The sequence below is a fragment of the Microtus ochrogaster genome, chromosome 6 (genome assembly GCF_000317375.1).
Source record: "Microtus ochrogaster isolate Prairie Vole_2 chromosome 6, MicOch1.0, whole genome shotgun sequence".
Lineage (NCBI taxonomy): Eukaryota > Metazoa > Chordata > Mammalia > Rodentia > Cricetidae > Microtus > Microtus ochrogaster.
This window is the reverse complement of record NC_022013.1, coordinates 12495118-12514409: the sequence shown is the minus strand read 5'-3', so window position 1 is coordinate 12514409 and position 19292 is coordinate 12495118. Positions and strand designations below refer to the sequence as shown.

Genomic DNA, 19292 nt, shown 5'->3' with positions numbered 1-19292 from the left:
ACAGTGTTTAACTGTCAATAAAAATTAATAAATCTCTGTAGGCCAATTCCAGAGATAGAAAAGCTGACTAATGGTTTCTGAGAAGGAATAGGTTAGGAGAAATAGGGAGTGATAATAGATACAGAAATTTTTTACATTTAAATCTATATACTACTCTTAAATAAGCTTACAATGGTGTCTTTGACAGCTTGACAGAATATAGAATCACCTGGGAAGAGGTTCTCAAGGAGGGAGTATCCAGATGCCCTTGGCTTTTGGGCATGTCTGTTGGGGATTGCTTCAGTGGTGTTAGAGCAGGAAGACACGCCCACGGTGTGTACCATTCTCTGTGTTCAGATACTGTGATTGTTTGAATGAGAGAATGGCCACTATAAACTCATATGTTTGAATACTGGTCCCCAGTTGGTGGAACTATTTGGGAAGGATTAGGGAGGTGTGGCTTCATAGGAGGAGGTTTGTCACTGGGGACAGAGGCTTTGAGGCTTCAAAACACTTATGCTGGCTGGGCAGTAGTGGTGCAGGCCTTTAATCCTAGCACTCGGGAGGCAGAGGCAGGCGGATCTCTGTGAGTTCGAGGCCAGCCTGTTTTAGTGTTTCTCTCTGTCTTGTAGTTGAGTCTCAAGGTGTGAGCTCTCAGCTCCTGTTCCAGCAGCACGCTGTAGTCCAAGAAGGGACCAAGATTACATCTAATACTGGTAGTCAAATTTGGCAATCTATGAGTCACCTAGGTGGTACTTGTTTTGAAAGCATGAAAGGATCATGGAGAGCAGCCAAAGCTTGGTACTGTGTGACAAGGTTGGAGTCCCTGAAGAGAGGCCAGGAGAGGCCACTGGTGAAGGTACAGGCTCTGTTGCCGTTGAAGCCCCAGAGTTGAAGGGGATCATTGAGAAAAGTTGAGGCTTGCCACCATGTGGCAGGATTAGAGTCCCTGAAGAGAGCCCAGGAGAGGCTATTGGTGAAGGTGCATCCCAGTTATAGCAGAGACTCTAGCATTTAGAAGATGCCAGAAGCATGGGTCAACCACCAAGAACAGCAGCAGCTATGGAGTAGAGCTGCCATGAGTAGATCCTGCCTTGAGTTCCTGTCCTGATTTTCTTCAGCGATGGACAGCAATGCTGAAGTGTAAGCCAAACAAATCCTTTCCTCCCCAACTTGCTTTTTGGTTGTGGTGTTTCCTCGTAGCAATAGACAAATTGGTAGCACATAGGGCGGTGTTGCTGTGACAGATCTGACCATGTTTTTGGGAGGACTGTGGAAGTTTGGACTAGAAGAGCCACTCAGTGTTAAGAGCCCTGTGGATGTTCTGTGGGAGCTGGGAGGATAAGAATGTTGAGGGCGGTGTAGAGGATGGAGGCCTGGCCTGTGAAATTTCAGAGGGAAGTTTAAAGTTTAAAGACTCTATCTGGGCCATTTGCTATTTTGATTTAAGATCCTGTGGTTCTGGTTAGCTGGGGCTGAAGAATCAGCTGTGATTAACAAGATACCAGAACTACAGAAGTGAAACCTCTGTATGATGGGACAATTGATGCTGGCTGGCTGGAGCTAAGAAATTAGTAGTGATTAAGAAGAAACTGACTTAACCGAGGTGAAATCTTCTGCCAAGTGTTTCCTGAGAGCAGAGAGAAGCTATGTTCCATAGACGGCCAAGGTTGTGCCTGGTGCTGGCAGCTGGTTGACATGAAGGGGTCATGGAGAGCAGCTGAGGCTTGGCCCTGTGAGAGGCCAGGAACGGTCATTGGTGAAGGTGCAGCTTCAGTGGCAGTCGAAGGACCAGGACTGACAGGTTCATGGGAAGAAGTTGAGGCTTCGTACCATGAAGACAGCCGATGAGAGGCTATTGGTGAAAGTACAGCCCAGTTGCAGCAAGGGACCTCACATTTTGGAGATGCCAGTACCTTGGGATAACCACCAAGAAGTGGAGCCAGCTGGAGCCTAGAAGACAAGTTTTTACTGCAGTGGGCAGAGCTGGAAAAGCGATCCAAGCCATATACAGGAATCCAGAAGATTGTGAGTGAATCTCAGATAATAGGACACTGGATTATTTATACTGTTGGCATTTGGTTTTGCTTGGTTCAGATGGTGCCCATTCCCTCTTGAAGAAGGTATTTAATTTTGATTTTTAAAGGAGCCCACAGATGAACACTTTTTTTTCAAATTTTTCTTTAAAGTTTATTCAGTACAATACAATCTTCCAGTCTATCATGTCCTTGACTAAAGCCACCTCTAAACTGGAGCTCAGTTGCTGAGCCAGCCTCAGATTTGTTGTCAGCCCAATCCTTCTGTAGGTGGAGAGGGGCACAGCACTCCTTCTATAGGTGGGCAGGGGGCACAGTGCTCCTTCTGTGTTTCTGTTTGCCTCCCTGCTTGTGAATCTTGTAGGTCACTCATCCTCTGGACCTTTCGGCTAGGGCCTGCCAGTTTTAGGATGGCTCTGGCTCAGAGTGGCAGGCATGCTCTCAAGAGGTAGCTGGAGGTAATTTCAGAGATACTGGATGTCCTTGTAAGGTACAAGTAGAAATGTCTCCAGGGAAACTGCTCCTTCACAAAGCCTTGAGACTTCAGAGACCGATGGCCTTCATTACATGAAAGGTGGGCACATTTTTGTCTGCCAGCTCAGGGTATTTGGCCACGTAGACATTTTCTCTTGGCAACCATCACTCCTTTCTTAAAAAGCAGTTCATAATCTGGTCCTTAAGGATCAACATCACAGCAGCTGCAGGGTCCGAGACGGAGGCTGGAAGGGAATACTTGAATTTTTAAGAGTTTGTATATTTTAAAGAGACTGAAATTTTAAAGACTGAATTTGTAAAGACTGTGGGACTTAAAAGATTATGATTTTCATGTGAGGTTGTGGGGATGAATGACAAAGAAAGGTGTGTGGCTTAATAGAGGTGTTTGTGTGTCAGGTTGGCAAGGGTCAGTTGTCCTGGCTGGTCTTGTGTGTCATCTTGACACAAGCTAGAGTCATCAGAGGAAGGAGCCTCAGTTGAGGAAATGCCTCAGTGAGATCCAGATGTAAGGCATTTTCTCACTTAGTGATCAATGGGGGAGGGTCTGGCCCATGGTAGGTGGTGCGACCCCTGGACTGGTGGTCCTGAGTTTTATAAGAAAGCAGGTTGAGCAAGCCATGGGAAGCAAGCCAGTAAGCAGCTCCCTTTCATGGCCTCTGCATCAGTTTCTACCTTTGGGATCCTGCCATTTGAGTTCCTGTTCTGACTTCCTTCAGTGGTGAACAGCAATGTTGAAGAGTAAGCCAAACAAACCCTTTCCTCCCTAACTTGCTTTTTGATCATGGTGTTTCATTGCAGCAATAGAAACCCTAACTATGACACTGTCTTAGTACACTTTGGTTTTTGTGTGTATCCTGGAACCAATGCCTGAGGATGTGAGGGAAGACTGTAGTTATCTGTGTATGTTTATGTGTATATGCATGTTCACATAGCACATGTGCTCATGTGTGTACGTCCAGATCAGACTCTGTTGGATGTTTGTTTGTTTTTTTTGACCACATTCTGTACTTAGGCATGGTCTCTGGAGAACCTAGAGGTCACTAATTAGGGTAATCCCTTCCCGAGAATGCCATCTCCACCTCTGAAGTGCAAAGACTCTGAGTAGGCTGCCATGCCAACCTGGCATTTACTTTGGTCCTTAGCACTTTATCCACTGAGTTGTGTCTCCAGCTTTGGAATTAATTTTTAAGATATGATATTATTAAGGGAGGTCACTATTTTTCTTTTCTTTCTTTTGTTTCTGAGACCAAGCCTAACTGTGTATTCCTAGCTGGCCTGGAACTCACCTTGCTATGTACACCAGGCTGGTCCAGAATTCAGACATCTTGGAGCTGAAGGCCTACACACCTGACAGAGGTTCTTTCTTATTGGAAATTCATCTTCTCAGTGGGGTCCCCATGATGTATGTAACACGACTTTTTTCCCAACCCTGGGCACCCCTACTTCTGCTTCACTGCTTCACCTTCACCACGAATACGCACTCTTTCTGTCACATTATCGAATCTACTTGTCTCCTTACTGTTTCCTTGGTGGCATCGGGAGTGCGCCCTTGGCGACTGTTTGACACTTTGTATGCAGAAGTTTCAGGGTGAGTGCTACTTATAATGCACTCATATGCTCTCTCCTGGATTTGCTGATATTAGTTCATTGGCGTTTAGGCCAGGATTCCGGAGGAAGATGAGGTAGGCTGAATGAATAGACACGCTGTCCACTCACTGAGTATAGCACCCATCTCTCTAAGGACCAAAGCAGAGTGGGAACCCTGAGGCTCTTGATTTTCTCACCTGCTAAGTAGCCTCAAAGTACTCTAGAGTCCAGATGAAAGATGCAGTGCTGAAGAGTTAATTTCTCTATGATGTAAAAAGATAGGGTTTTTACCTAACAGAAGTTAAGAAACCGTATTACTGCCTGACACCTGGTATTTGTTAAAGGCAAGACCTGAAATCAAGTCCAGGTTTGTTCTAAGGATTTGGCAGATGCAACTTTGCTGTATGTGCACCAGTACTAAAAAGTGAGGGGGCTGGAGAGATGGCGAAGCTTCAGGGCATACACTGCTGCAGCACAGGACCTGAGTTCTGTTCCCAGCACTCACGTCCATCAGCTCACAATCATCTTCAGGGATCCAAAAATTTATTCTGACTTTTACAGGCACCTGAATACTCAGCCTAGACACACATACACACTAAAAAACAAGACAAACAAAACGAGCCAGGCAGTAGTGCTGCACACCTTTCATCCCAGAACTCAGGAGGCAGAGGCAGGCAGATCTGAGTTTGAAGCCAGCCTGGTCTACAGAGTGAGTTCCAGGACAGCCAGGGCTACACAGAGAAAACCTCTTAAGAAAAAACAAAACAAATAAAAAATCCAAACAACACCCCCCAAACCCACAAACCAACCAACTAAACAAACAAACAAAAAATCCCCCAAACAAGACAGTTTTTGGTGTCAGTTTTGACTTCTCCTGGGTAATGTGATGAGCATTGCAGAGCATGCCCAAGCCCTCAGTTTGATGCCTAGCACAGGCTCTCCACCATGAAAGACGCCACTCATATGTGTTTTCTCTCAACATCCTTGCCCTCAGCTGTGACCTGTCAGTACCAAGTGCCCAATTCTTTCCTAACCGCTAGTGGAACGCAGGGCTGTCAGGCCTTCTCTCGGTCTATCTGTAACACGACCTTGCTTAGCTCACCAGAAAATGAGGTGATAAAATGTCTCAGATTTATTGATGAACTCAATGACATGGATACTTTACAGAAAGCACAATCCCTGGTATTGGTACAGGCTTCCATAAATGCTTTGTATGATATATATTTAGTTTCCTGACTTGTGGGCGAGTCACTTTCTATCAAGTCCTTGAGGCTGGGGTCTAGCTCACTCTCAGAGCACTTGTTCACTCTGAGAGCACTTGCTCAACACTCTGAGAGTGTTGGCCTGTTTGTCCCTAGCATTGCAAACAGTGCAACACCCCCTTCCACTGTCTAATCATCTCCAGTTAAGGTACGGGTAACAATATGAATCATGTGTGAATTTCTTCACTTGGTTTCCAGTTTTTCTATTAAAAGTGACTTAAAAACCATGTTTGTTTATTTAATATGTGTCGAGTTTATGGGCTATAGTGCTCGTGTGGAAGTGAGGGGATAACCTGCAGGGGTGGGCTCTCCTCTTCACTGTGGAGTGGTAACCAGGCTTGTAAAAAACAAGCCTTTACTCAAGAGTCATCTCCCTCCTGAGCCCCTAAAAGCTGGATCCAAAAGAGAGCTCCACATTCATCTTCACAACACTGTATACGATTGCAAATGATGAAGTAGCCCAGGTGGTAAAGACACACTGGAGAATCCCACAGCTTTAAAGAAGGCACTCTGGCACGTGCTGCAACACGCACTGACGAATCTAGGGCTTATCAGGCTGTGGGAAATGACCCAGTCACAAAAAGACCAAGACGATGTGAAGCCACTTTCAAAGGGCTCAGTCTTCAAATTCATAGAAAGTAGAATGGCTGTTACAGAGCCAGAGGTAAAAACTTGGGGGATTACGATTTAACCCGCGCAGGCTTGCTTTGCATGACAAAAAGAAAGGTGGAGGGAGGCTGGCCACACCGTGGTTAATTTTGTTAATAAGAAAACATTCAGAACATTCCCTTTCGTTGTACTTATCAAACTTAGTGTTTCCCTTTTCTTTCCCTCTCCCGCAGAATGCTCTTCGCACATTGTTCTCCCAACACATCACTCACTTCCGCTTGACCCGGCAGTGTTTCTTTTCTAGAATGGTCTTCACGATCCCCGCACTATCAATAAACTTGCTTGCATTTGCATCTTAAAGATGCGTCTATATCCGATCACGAGTCCCATTCAGCATAGGAATGAATCCCACTCTTCCGAACCAATCCTCTAGTCTTTCTGCACCACACAGAGGGTCTCCCTTGGCTTTATTGTTTTAGCTTGTCTTTCCAACCTAACTCCCAAGTCCCGAGTACCAGTTTGCATTATCGCACATCTCTCAATACATACACATTCCCGCTCAGAAGACACCCCGTAAACACCCAATCGCGATGGAGGAAACCAATCGACACTTTAAAGGTGATTTAAACCAGTGTGCAACTTCAACACAAAAGCTTTCAAAGCCAAATTGTTGGGGAGCACACCGGCGTAAGGCGGCAAAACCGGGCGTCCGTAGGCTCCTTGAAGGCAGCGCTGTAGTTTGCAAAGCCCGAACACTTCACAGACATTTTTGAGGGCCACGCGGGAGGGCGAGGCAACACTGACTGTAGTGAACTTAGGAAAGAAAAAGACACGAGTTCGCTGGAGTCGCCGAAGCCTTCAACTCGCGGCTCGGTTTGCAAAAGCGCGAAGAAGGGTTTAAAAGCTGTGCTTCCGGTAGCGGCACTTGCCCGCATGCTCAGAAAAGTGAACCGAAGGGCACTGCCAGCTACGGGAAGTCGTGGGGGACAATTTCCTTCATAGAAATCGTACGATGAATAGCGGGCACCCATAACCCAGAAGTGAAAGACTGTTCGCTTCACTATCAGACACCCCGACGATCAAAGGAAGTTCCGGCTGGAAGACTTGTCCACGCTCTCCTGACTCCTCTCTAGCTCTTTTATCTCACAGCCTTCTCCAAGTCTTGCTTGAGTTTTGCTTCCACTACTCAGAGGACCTCAATATTCCATGGTCACCTTTTCCATTAAAGCACCTTTATGCTACGGGTCGCCATTAGAGTCAATCAACATCCTCCTAGCGAGGAAAGGGAGCCTGGAGCGGCCAGTGCGCCGGGCGTTACCATAGAGAGGAAGCCACCTCTCTGGGCTGAGTTTGCAGTCTCTATGGTTCAGCTTAGCTGGTGGCGGTAAGGGGAACACAGTAAGGCCGCAGTGCGCAGGCGCAGTCGGCTTCTCACTTTTTTTTTTTTTTTTTTTTTTTTTTTTTTTTTTTTTTTTTTTTTTAATCCCCGCACCAAGCGCTTAACCTCATTGGGGTGGAGGAGAAGGCGGCGGCTGTCCGGTCCGCAGCCCCAACAGTTGTGAATAATAGAGCTGTAAGTACCGGGTTAAAGACGAAGAATGTTCAGACTGGAGTCCACCCGAGGGCCCTGCTCCCTTTCCGGGCGGCGGCGGGCGCAGGGTCCGGGTGGGGACGGTGTCCGGCGCTGTCAGTCGCTCTGGGGTGCACTTTTGGGGGAGGGGGCGGCCCTGGGATGGGATCGGGGTGAGAACCCAGGATGCGTGACTGCTAGGTCCAATCCTGATCGCAGGCTGCTTTGCAGAGGGGAGGTGGGGCGGCTGTGGGGTCAAGCCTGGCTTTGTGTGCCTGTCTCTTTCAGACCCCACCCCGGGGCCCCTTCTTGACCCGGAGTCTCCCCTGACCATCTTGGGAGACGCCAAAGCAGTCCGGGGTCTCTTTGAAAAGAACCCACATTGCACAGAGCGGGAAGGGGCTCCAGGAGAAGAAACCCCACTCCAACTAGTCATCGGCGAGTGATGGGTGTGGAGAAAGATTCAGAGAGAAGAAGGGGTTGTCGGGGAGGCAGGCCCGGCGGCCGGGGGCTCCCAGCCCGGGCCAGACAAAAGCGGAGCAGCCGGGGCCCAGCGGGATGCAAAAGGTCCCCAGGAGGGCCCCGCTGCGAGGGTCTTGGCTAAGCTGGAAAGAGCGGACAAGTGCTGAGTTAAGGCTGTTCAGCCTCCTCAACTTGCCTTTGTTGTTCTTTGGTATTGGCAGAGCCGCTCTGACGAAGATGAGTGTGTGATCTTGCATGTTAGTCTGGTTGGGTACAATGGAGCAGATTGAATTTTGCTTTCCATTTAGTGAGCTGTTTGGATGAGTGTGGGGTTTTCCAAAGTCAAACTCATTATATAAATATCTATAGATTTTAAAATTAGTTGTGTTTATTTCTTGAAGGAATAGTTAGATGGAGCCTTAAAGCTTGTTGTGTCGGATCGAGTGGATTTCTGTTAGGGGATTCGTTCATGAGACACTGACCTAATGGTGGAACCTGTGAGTTCTTTAAACCTGATACTTTAATTTGTGATGTGGCGCCGAGTGCTTTGGATGCTCTAGTCCTTTGGGAGTCAGTGATGCGGGAGTCAAGAGTGATGCAGTTGCCTGCTACCCCGCACCTTGCACCAGATTCAGGTGCCACTGGCTAGTATCAATTCTAGCCTTAGAAATTATTATTATTTTTATTGTTATTCATGACATTTATGGAACTCTTGGTATGAGGGATCCGAAACAGAGGGGTCTGGTTGCTCATTCACCGAGTAGGAGGGAGAATAGCAACATTGATGCAGAGACATAGAGATAGGGAAAATAACACATTGCCCAGAGAACTGAATATTATTTATCTTTTTTTACTTGCTAAGAAAGATTTAAGTTTTAATGAGCTATTTGTTCATTCATCTTTGTAAAGTTGGCTAATTGCAGCCTTGTTGCAGGACTCAAATTTCAGTTTCTGTAAGTCATTGTTTATTACGGGTAACATGTAACTGCTAGTTTTTATTGTCAGCTTGACCCAACCTCCTCTTCCAGGAATTTCCCAGATCAGATTGACCTGTGGCCATGTCTATAAGAGATTGTCTTGTTGGTGGTTGATGTGGGAGTGCTTAGCCCACTGTGGGTGGCATTGTTCCTAGGCAGGTAGGTCTGGGCTGTATAAGAAAGCTAGCTGAAGTAGTCTGTTTTCTCTTTTCTCCTGCTTCTTGATCTGAAGCCATGAAACTCTCTGTCTTGCTTTGAGGACTCCTTGTGCTTTGTGTGCCAATTTATGCTAATGAAAATTTGTTTGTAGACTTCTGGCAAGATGCTACCCCAGTTTTATGAGTTGTAGGTAGGGACAGGCTTCTTTGAATTTAGTCAGATTGATGCCTGACTTTTTTGAATTTATTTGCTCTCTTACCTCTTATGAACTCGGGACACATTTCTTACATGGAGCGCTCTCACCACCCCCCCCCCCTCCGCAGTAGAGAACCATAGAAATGTATGTAAACGGAAGAGCCAGCATCATTTCAAGTGCAGACTTTGGGGATCTAACCATGATGTTAATTTGGAATATTTGCTACTTTATTGGACTTTTTTCTTCTGGCTTACGTGGAGGAATGAAGCTGTAAATTTGGGTGATTAAGGCAGCCTTGATACCAGCTGCCTCAGGATGGCACACCCCTCAAAAGTTGGATGCATGCCTATAGATATAGTTTTTACTCTCTCAAAGTTTTAAAATGAGTTTTCTCTTCTGTATATACTTATTAACTTTTGGGGTTATGATTTTAAAAAGCCTTTTCAAACTTTAAAACTGTAGTGAAGACTTTTTTTTATATAAAAGTTTTTTAAATATTAAGAAAAGAAAAGAAGAAGAAAGCCAGCTGAGCAGGTCAGAGAGTAGGCTAGTAGGCAGCGGTTGTCATGGGTCCTGCTGGGAGTTCGTGCTGAAGTTCCTGCCTTGACTTCCATAATGGATTGTGACCCAAACGTGCAAGCCAAATGTACCCTTTTCTCCCCTAAGTTGCTTGCGTTGGTGTGTTTGTCACAACAGAAGGCAAACCAGAACTATAACTGGTTTAAATCTTTAAAGTTTTAATTATTTAGCTTCCTTATTGACAGTGCTGGGAATTGACCCCAGGGTTTTGTGTGCACTAGACAAGTTCTCTGTCAATGAGCTACGTCCCAGCCTTGAAGCTTTTAATTTTTTACATGTATTGTTTATTTGTATATGTTTGTAAGCGTCTGTATATGTGAGTGTGCATGTGCCGTGCACAGCAGGCATGTGGCAGTTAAAGGACAATTTGTAGGAATAGGTTTATTCCACTATGTAGGACCCTCTACTCACAGAGGCTTCTTACTGCCTCCAGCATTTCTTTTTGTATTGATAGCAAGGAAAAATCTACAGCATGAGTTTACTTGACCCAGTAACAACTGTGGTAGACGCTGAAGTACAGCACAGACAATGGACCTGGCTTTTTATAGAGCAGGATTCAGATCCTTAAAATAGTTTATGTGGATGGTGAGGAAGGATCAGTCAGAAGGATTAGGATTGTCTATCATTCGAATGTGTTTTATTTTGTTTGGTTTTGGATTTTGATTTTTTTTCCAGTGTTCTGTTACTTTTATTTTCTTGAGCAGCTCAATGTCTTGGTTTAGAAATTTAGGTAGATAATTTATGTACTTGATTGTCTTTATTCTTAGTAATCTACTTTAAATCAGTTTCTATTACATTTATCTATTGGCATATATTTATTAGTGTGTGTATGTGTGCCAGGTACATGATATGACTGAGGACAATTTTCTTTCTTTCTTTTTCTGTTTTTTTTTTCCTTTTCTTTCTTTTTTTTTCTTCTTCTTTTTTTTTTTTTGTTTTTTTTGTTTTTTGAGACAGGATTTGGCTGACCTAGAACTTGCTTTGTAGACCAGGCTGTCCTCGAACTCACAGAGTTCGCCTCCCTCTGCCTCCCAAGTGTTGCGATTAAAGGCGTGTGCCACTATGACTGGCTCAGAGGACAGTTTTTGAGTGTCAGATCTATCCTTCCTCCCTGTGTGTTCTAGGGACTGATTTTAGGCTTGGTGTCAAGTGCCTTTACCCACTGAGCCTTTTAAGCCATTTTAAAATCAATTTTTAAATAAACAGTACTTTTAATTGTGCAGTACGATTGTAAATATAGCCATCTAAGGGTTAATATTATTCCCAGAGTTGAGTTTCAATAGCTGTTAGTTGTGGTAAGTGCCAATCTGGTTTCCGAACTAAATGGCAGTGATAAATGGTAGATAATAGTAAAACATGTTTAAAATCAGGACCAACTAGAGATGTTCTTGAAGGTAAGAGAAAGGTCAAATTTATTTAAAACAAAAACTACAGAGAGAAGAAATCACAGGTGATACATCTCTTGATTTGTAAAATGTAGTTGTCAAGAATGAACCATGCTTTCTTTGCTTGGTGCCTGGCAGAGCATCGCCCATAAGACGTGCGTACCTATGAGAGAGAGAGATTAACTGGTGAGTGAAGCACTAGTGTTCGCTGGTAGTTTCTGACTGGCTCCTCCCTTCCCAGGGCTTTACTGGTTTCTTTGCTGCCGCACCTGGTGATATTTGTCCCTAGATTTGTGCTGTGTCTTATCCCACCACCCCGGGTCCCAACAGTACTGAGATGGTGGTATTACTGACACAACGCCTTGTTGCCTTCCACTCTCTTCCTGCTGGAAGTCTCTTCAGTCTTTCCTGTTTCTGGTTTTATTCCTCAACTTCCCCGTCACACTGCTTCCCTCCTAGACATTTACTCTTCTTTAGATCCTTGGATATAGGGAGTTTGAGAACGTTCTGTGATGGCGGCTAGTGTGACCCGTGGGACTTGTCTTCTAGTGGGAGTTGTTGATTGTGTGAAAGAATAAGGAAGCGGGTCGTGGAGCTGGAGAGATGGCTCAGTGCTTAAGAGCCCTGGCTACTCTTGCAGAGGACCTGGGTTCGATTTCTAGCCCAATATGGTGGCTTAAAGCAGTTTGTTACTCGAGTTTCAGGGCTGCTTCTTCTGTCTTCTGGTCTCCAAGGGCACCAGGGACTCCTGTGATGCATAGACATATATAGGCAAATACACTCAAACACAATAAAGTAAATAAATCCCTCCTCCCACTGCCCTAGCTTGGTAATAGGATTGGAGCTACGGAAGGCTCACGGGCCACTGTCTCACCTGACATCTGCAGCATTCTGCTCTCCAGCCTCAAACTGCAGGCGAACCTCTTTGTTTCAGGACAGGCTTTGTTGACTGCATCAAATCTGGCCTCTGCTTTTACTTGATGACATTAGTTATCCCTCAAAGCAGGATGGTTTAAGTCTGTTTTTTCCCACCACCAGCTCTCTTCATATTCCCACGGGCAGTCAGCAGGCTTTCCTTGGATTTAGATTAGGTTTTCTTGTTCAACTCTTTCATGAGTTGGGTACCAGCTCCCCAGAGGTCCAGTTACAGAGACCTATAAGCATGCTAGGGGCTCACAGTCTGGGAGGGGAGACGGTGGCCTGAGTCGGTGCTACATATATTAGGTGTCTGCAGACATGTTTGTGTCTTTGTCCCCTCCTAGTTTATCACTTGGTGTTCAGCATCACACCCGTAGCCGCTTGCTCTTTACACATGAGTTCTGACACGGCACTACATCCCAACATTCCTCCTGGTTTAATGGAAGCTCACTGTGCTCTAAAAAAACATATTGTAAATTTATTTCTAGATAATTTCATATATGTTCACCATGCTTTTTAAAGGCAGCTTTTGTTTTGTTTGTTTTGCGTGTTGGCATGCATACGTTTGCAGGAGCCAGTGGAGGCCAGAGGTCAGCACCTGCTACCTTTTCAATGTTTTCTTATGTTTTGAGACAGTTTCTGCTGACCCCAGAGCTTGCTGACTTACATAGACTGGTTGACCAGCATACCCCAGGGTTCTTCCTGCCTCCACCTTCCCAGGGTTAGATTATACTTTGTACATACCTGCTGCCTTCCTAATACTTTTCCTCCTCCTCCTCCTCTTCTTTTTCTGTGGGCTTTTAGAGGGTGGAACTCAGGTTCTCATACCTGTGTAGATAGAGCCATTGCCCCAGCCCACTCTGGGTTTTTTTTTTTTTTTTTTTTTTTGGCTTTTTGAGACTGGGTTTCTCTGTGTAGCCTTGGCTGTCCTAGTACTCACTCTGTAGACCAGGCTGGCCTCAAACTCAGAGATCCGCCTGCTTCTGCCTCCCAAGTGCTGGGATTAAAGGTGTGCACCACCACTGCCCGCTATCCCTCTCTGTTTTTAAAGTGTTCTTTATTTTATTAATTTTTTAAGCATTACCTTTTTTTCCTTTTTTTTTTTTTTGGTGTTTGGTCAGAGGACAACTTGTGGGAATTGGTTCTCTCTTCCTACCATATGGATCAAAGCTAGGTAGTTAGACTTGGCGGCAAGTGCCTTTCTAAGCTGAGATATCTTGTCGGCCCTTAGGGCATCTTTAAATGCACTCCATCTTTCATAGGACTTTATCAGAATGCACAGCTGTTTCCTCAAGTTTGAAAACCACAGCAACAAATTTCAAACTCTGCTGTGCATTCTGGCTCTGCTTTGGGCTAGTAATTCTTTTGTATTTTGGAGTCTTTTTTTATTAAAAAAAACAATGGGGGTGCAGTGGGTTGGGGTGGGGAGGATCAGTATGTATATGGTTGTTGTAAGGATGAAATGAGATCATACATGTAGAGTAGGAAGGCTGACCGATCCACATGGCAGGAAGAAGATCATACATACTAGAGGTGCCAAAGTGGTAAGGAGTTCACCATGCTCACTTGGGGAGCCTGTTGAATTATGATTGGCCAGGCTCCACTTTCTCTTGTCTATCCAGAGCTTTGGTCAGTTCTGTATCCGTGGGACCTGGGCAGCCACTGTCCACTACCCCCTGATGATTCGGGCATGCCTTGCAGGTTGAAAGCTCTGCACTTTGTTAATGCTGCTAGTAATGACATAAAAAAGTTAAAATGTAAACACTTACCCAAGCTGAGTAAAACAAGAAGACCTGACTCCTGCTGACATGGCGAGTGTGGCCCCCACTCTCAAGCTCCCCTGGAGACCTGTGTTGGTGTGTTTGCAAGAAAATGGTGCCCAAAGGGAGTGGCACGATTAGGAGGTGTAGTCTTGCTGGAGTCCCTGAAGCTGCCCCTTGAGGTCTCTTAAGGCTTCACTCAGTGTGACAGTCAGTGGACTTCTTGGTGCCTGCAAGATGTATGGTCCTCATCTATTTGTCCAGCACCCATGCCCTCCCACATGTTCCCGTGCTTCCCGCCGTGATGGTAGATAGTGGGCGGAACCTCTGAAATGTAAGTGAGCACCACAGTTGAATGCTTCCTTTATGAGAGTTGCCCTTCTCGTGGAGTCTCTGCACAGCAGTAACCCTAAGGTCATGGCTCTGGAAGGGGGTGGGGTAAGTGCCTGTAGAGACCAGAAGGCAATCTGAACTGTCTGCAGGAGCTGTCTACGTGAGTTTTTGAAACGGGCTTTCTTACTGGTGTGGGACTCGCTGATTTGGCTAGAATGGCTGGCCAGCAAGCTCCAGGACCTGCCTATCTCTGCCTCCTGAGTTGTTGGGGTTACAAATGGGAACCATCATGCCCAGCTTTCTTCATGTGGGCTCTAGGATTCAATTCAGAATCTCAAGCATACAGGCCAAGCATTTTACTGGTTAAGCTGTTTCCTTAGACTGCAGACTCTTTAAAAACACATATTTTACACCTGTTTATTTATTGTGTGTGTATATGTGTGTGTGTGTGTGTGTGTGTGTGTGTGTGTGCGTGCATCATTTGCACACATGCCGCGGTCAGGAGACAACCTGCGGGAGTCAGTTCTCCCCACCGTGTGGCTTCTGAGGCTGAGCTCTGGTCATAGTATTGAGAGCAGGTGCTTTTTTTTTACCCACTGACCCGTCTTATCAGCTCCCATCTCCCTCCTCCCCGCCCTCTTAATTAGTTTGCACTGTATCCTTCTAAATGCTTTGCCACTTTTTGTAGAGATATAAATGGATGACTTCATCATGGCAACAGCCAGCTTTTAAAAATGAAAGTGATTTTGAAAGCATTTTAATCCCTTTTGCTCCTTTCTAAGCTCCGAGGAGCAGACAGGGAGAGAGTGTGGCCATGCTGGCACTTTGCAGATGAGACCCTGGGGTCCAGTGTCAGAAGTAGGAGGCACAGGCCTCGTGTTGCCTGTCCTTCTGTTCTCTTCTCATAGGCATACTTTTGTTAATTTTATTGAAGTTGTGGCTCATGGGACTTTCTGATCCTTTGGCTATGTGAGTGGCTGCCATACTGGATTTTCTCCTTTCCTTTAGTGCATATATACTTGCCTTAAAAACAAAACAAAAAACAAAAAAAAATTGCTGGGCAGTGGTGGCGCACACCTTTAATCCCAGCACTTGGGAGGCAGAGGCAGGCGGATCTCTATGAGTTCAAGGTAGCCTGGTCTATAGAGTGAGTTCCAGGACAGGACAGGGCTACGAAGAGAAATCCTGTCGCAAAAAACAAAAAAATTGAGTTGGGTGTGATGGTGCATGCCTTTAATCCCAGCACTTGGGAGGAAGAGGTAGGTGAATCTCTGTAAGTTTGAGGACAGCCTGGTCTACAGCGTGAGTTTCAGGGTAGACAGGCTCCAGTGCGACACAGAGAAACCCTGTCTCGAGAAACCAAAAACAAAACAAACCATCAAAAAATGAAACGAAACAAAAATGTGAATTCAGCCAGTTGTTGGGATGTTATCATTTATAATCCCAAACCCAGGAGGCTTCGGCTACCCTGGATATATGGGACATTTTAATCTCAATCCTCATCCCCTCCCCCCCCAAAAGCAATACAAAAGTAAATTTAAAGTTTTATACTCACATCTATTTATGTCTAGGATGTATCTTTCAGGTGAAAAAAGGTCTAGAACTCGGGTCTTGACCACTTGTTACTATGGCCTGTTTGGATATCTGTCTTTGATCAGAATAGCTGAAGTCAGTGTTTACACTTCCTGCTTGTATCTGTAACTTGTTCAAGTAACCTTCCAGGTAGAATCTACTGAATCAATTGACAGCGGCATTGCTGTAATATAGCAACAGTACATACAGATGTGATTAGAAGGGGTGAACCACACTTAACCGTATTAGAGCTGCATGTGGCTCGGATTGAGTTCAGGACCTTAGGATGCTCAGCAAACACTCTTCCTTGCCCTACTCAGCCCTACACACTATTTCTTTTTTCATTTTTGAGTCAGAGTCTTTTATATCCCAGGTAGGCTTTGAAACCACAATGTAGTGGATGATGGCTTTGTACTCTTAAATGTTCTGCTTCCACCTCGCATGTGTGTGCGTTCTTGGCAAACCCTCTACCAACTGCGCATGTGTGTGCGTTCTTGGCAAACCCTCTACCAACTGCACATGTGTGTGCGTTCTTGGCAAGCTCTCTGCCAACCGCACCTCCTTCCAAACCCCTGTCAAGTTTTCTTTGCTTTAAAAAAAAGATATTTACTTTCTTTTAAAGAGAGAGAGAGAGAGTGTGTGTGTGTGTTTGCTCACTCACACACATGCATGCGACGTGTACATTTGTAGGTGTGCGTGCCACATGGTGCAGGTGTAGAAGTCAGAGGACCACTTGGAGGCATCAGTTCCTTTCTCCCACCATGTGGGCCCTGGGATGGAGCTCAGCTACAGCCTTGTCAGCAGGTGTGCCCACATCTGCTGAACCGCCTCACTGGTATACATAAATAACCGTCCTGCTGTTATTTCTTAAGGCACCACCTTTGAGATTGCCCTCCTAGCGATACTAAATTATCCATAGTAAATAATTAAGGCTGGATGATCTTTGTGACTGCAATATATATTCTTTTAACTCTTAATTGGTAAACAAAGGTTCGTTAGAGAAGATTTTTTAAAATTGTTTTATATACATGTTTGTGTGTATAGATGTGTGTGTGTGTGTGTGTGTGTGTGTATGTACCAAGGTGTACATGTGCAGGCCAGAAGATAACGTATGGTGATTGATTCTCTCCTTCCACCTCATGGGTCTTGGGGGTCAAATTAACTCAAGTTAGTGAACCATCTCAGAGGTTTTCTTGTTGCCAATAGTATTTCCAAAGGATGGGAAGAGCCTATCGCTCTTGCCCTGGGAGAGAGATCAGTGTCTGTCCATATTAGAATGTAATCACAACATTTCTGTGCACTACCTTCAAGTATTTCTTTAAATAGTGTGCACTGGCGTCCAGTTTAAAATATTTACTAGTCAGAATGGTTGTGGGTGGAGCCGAGGGTTCTGTTTTTTCAAACACATTCCCCAAGTGAATCCGAGGCCACTAACGTTTGAGAGCAGCCCCCTGGGGACTACCTTCCGGGTAATTTCACAGATTGTGTCTTTCCTGTGAGTCCAGGCTGAGTCTGTTATGAACGGGTTCTCAGACATGCTACACAGAGGCCTGTTGTGTCTTGAGAATGAATTGTGTAGCAGACCTTTTCCAGTGGAGAGTGGCTGGGCTCGCTCTCGGGACAATAAGGCAGTCTTTGCTAGAGAGCTGAACTTCATTCAGCAGCTCCTTCTCGGGAGTGTCCTTGTGGTGCTGGAGCTGTTTCATTTAAGTTTCTGCTTAGCTTGGTTTTGAGACAGTGAGTGTCTCATGTAGCTGGGCTATCTTTACCCTGGGTTCTGGAGCAGTGAGGATTGAACCCTGGGCCTCTTGTATGTACGAGGTTGGCTCTTTACGAACTGAGCCACATCCCCAGCTCAAACTCCGTCAGTAGGTGGTCAAGGACTACCTTGAATTAACCTGCCTCTGCCCTTGCGAGTGCTGGGATTAGGTGTGTCACCAGCTGGGATTTATTCAGTGTTGGGATCAAATCCAAGGCCTCGTACACACCTTCTGACCCAAGCCTTTTCCTTGGGCAGTACACCTATATCATGTATCATATTGTCACAGTTCATAGCTGTTGAAGATTAAATGCTCACCCTTTACCAAGCACTGGTCCAAGTCTTGCAGATAGACTTTATTATACTAATTTTTATGGCACCATTTAAAAGACAGTGCTGTCCCTTATTCCCCTTGAGACAGGGTTTCTCTATATGGCCCTGGCTGACCTCAAACTTACTGAGATCTGCCTGCCTCTGTCATCTGAGTGCTCGAATAAAAAGTGAGCCGCCACACCCTGCTGATTTCCTTTTATACTGAATGACAGGAAGCTGAGGTTTACAGCAGTTGAATAACCCATCGCCACAGCTACAGAAAAGCCGTCCTTGGGGTCAGGTGCTTCAGCCTCCCTTCTCCTGCGTCCCTCCGTCTCTGTCCCTCTGTGCCTTCCCCTTCCCACTTCACGCAGTTCTCTCTCTCTTTGAGTCTCTGTTCACAGCTGGGTGTGTATCTGGGAGGAGCCACTGGGTGGGAGGAGGTGTTCAGCCCTTTGGGGGATTTGCAGAAGAGTTCCTGCGAGGTTCCGCCACTTCCCATCTCACCGGCACTGCGAGCCTCCAGTTTCCACACAGCCTGGCCCGTGCTGTTTTCTGTTGTTAGAAAACTCTTGGTGGTTTCTGTTTATAGTGTGTGTGAAGTGTCAGCTCATCGTGTTTTGATTTGAATTTCCCTAATGACCAAGGTGCAGGGAACCTTTCCATGTGTTTACATCTGAATACCCTTGTAGGAATGTCTGTTCATATCTTTTGCCCATTTTAAAGTAGGATTGCCTTTGTGTTGAATTTTAGAAGTTTTTTAAATTAAAAAAAAAAAGTGATTTATTTGTTTCTTTGGTGTGGCCGGGTGCACACACATGCACGTACATGCTATGGCACATATGTGGAGCTTAGAAGATAACTTCTGCGAGTTGGTTCTCTCCATCGTGTGTGTTCTGGGTGCTGAACTCGGTCGTCAGGCTTGGTGGCAAAGTGTCTTTCCCCACTGAGCCATCTCACTCTCGCCACAAGTTCCTTTCTTTCTTTCTCTCTTTCTTTCTTCCTTTCTTTAATTTATTATTTTTTTCATTTTTTTTGGCGTTGTCAAGATTAATATGCTAAATAATAAATTTTGGTTTCAGAAGTTTCCTGTGTGTTTAGAATGTAAGTTTCTTATCAGATATATGATCTGTTGAAATAGGAGCGGCGGGGCTGCGTCCCCAGCACCCCGCTGCCTGCAAGGCTAGCTTTACCCGAAATAATTACATGGACACTGTATTCATTTAATCACTGCTTGGCCATTTCTATCTATCTAGCCTCTTTTAGGCTAACTCTCACACCTGGACTAGCCCATCTCTAATAATCTGCTGTAGCCCACAAGGTGGCTTACCAGGGAGATTCT

At 45.4% G+C, this 19292-nt stretch overlaps 1 protein-coding gene and 1 pseudogene across 27 annotated transcripts in view; one reads left to right on the top strand and one right to left on the bottom strand.

Moving 5' to 3' along the window:
• Positions 1 to 2162: 2162 nt before the first annotated feature.
• LOC101979931 lies at positions 2163 to 6493 on the bottom strand (annotated as a pseudogene).
• A 941-nt stretch (positions 6494 to 7434) lies between these two features.
• Positions 7435 to 19292, top strand: part of Clasp1 (cytoplasmic linker associated protein 1) — a 215163-nt gene continuing 203305 nt past the window's right edge. For all 27 annotated transcript variants that reach the window (XM_013346681.2, XM_013346680.2, XM_026779748.1 and 24 more), the window contains exon 1: positions 7435 to 7541. The gene's annotated coding sequence lies outside the window, so the exon portion shown is untranslated. The remainder of the gene's footprint in view (positions 7542 to 19292) is intronic.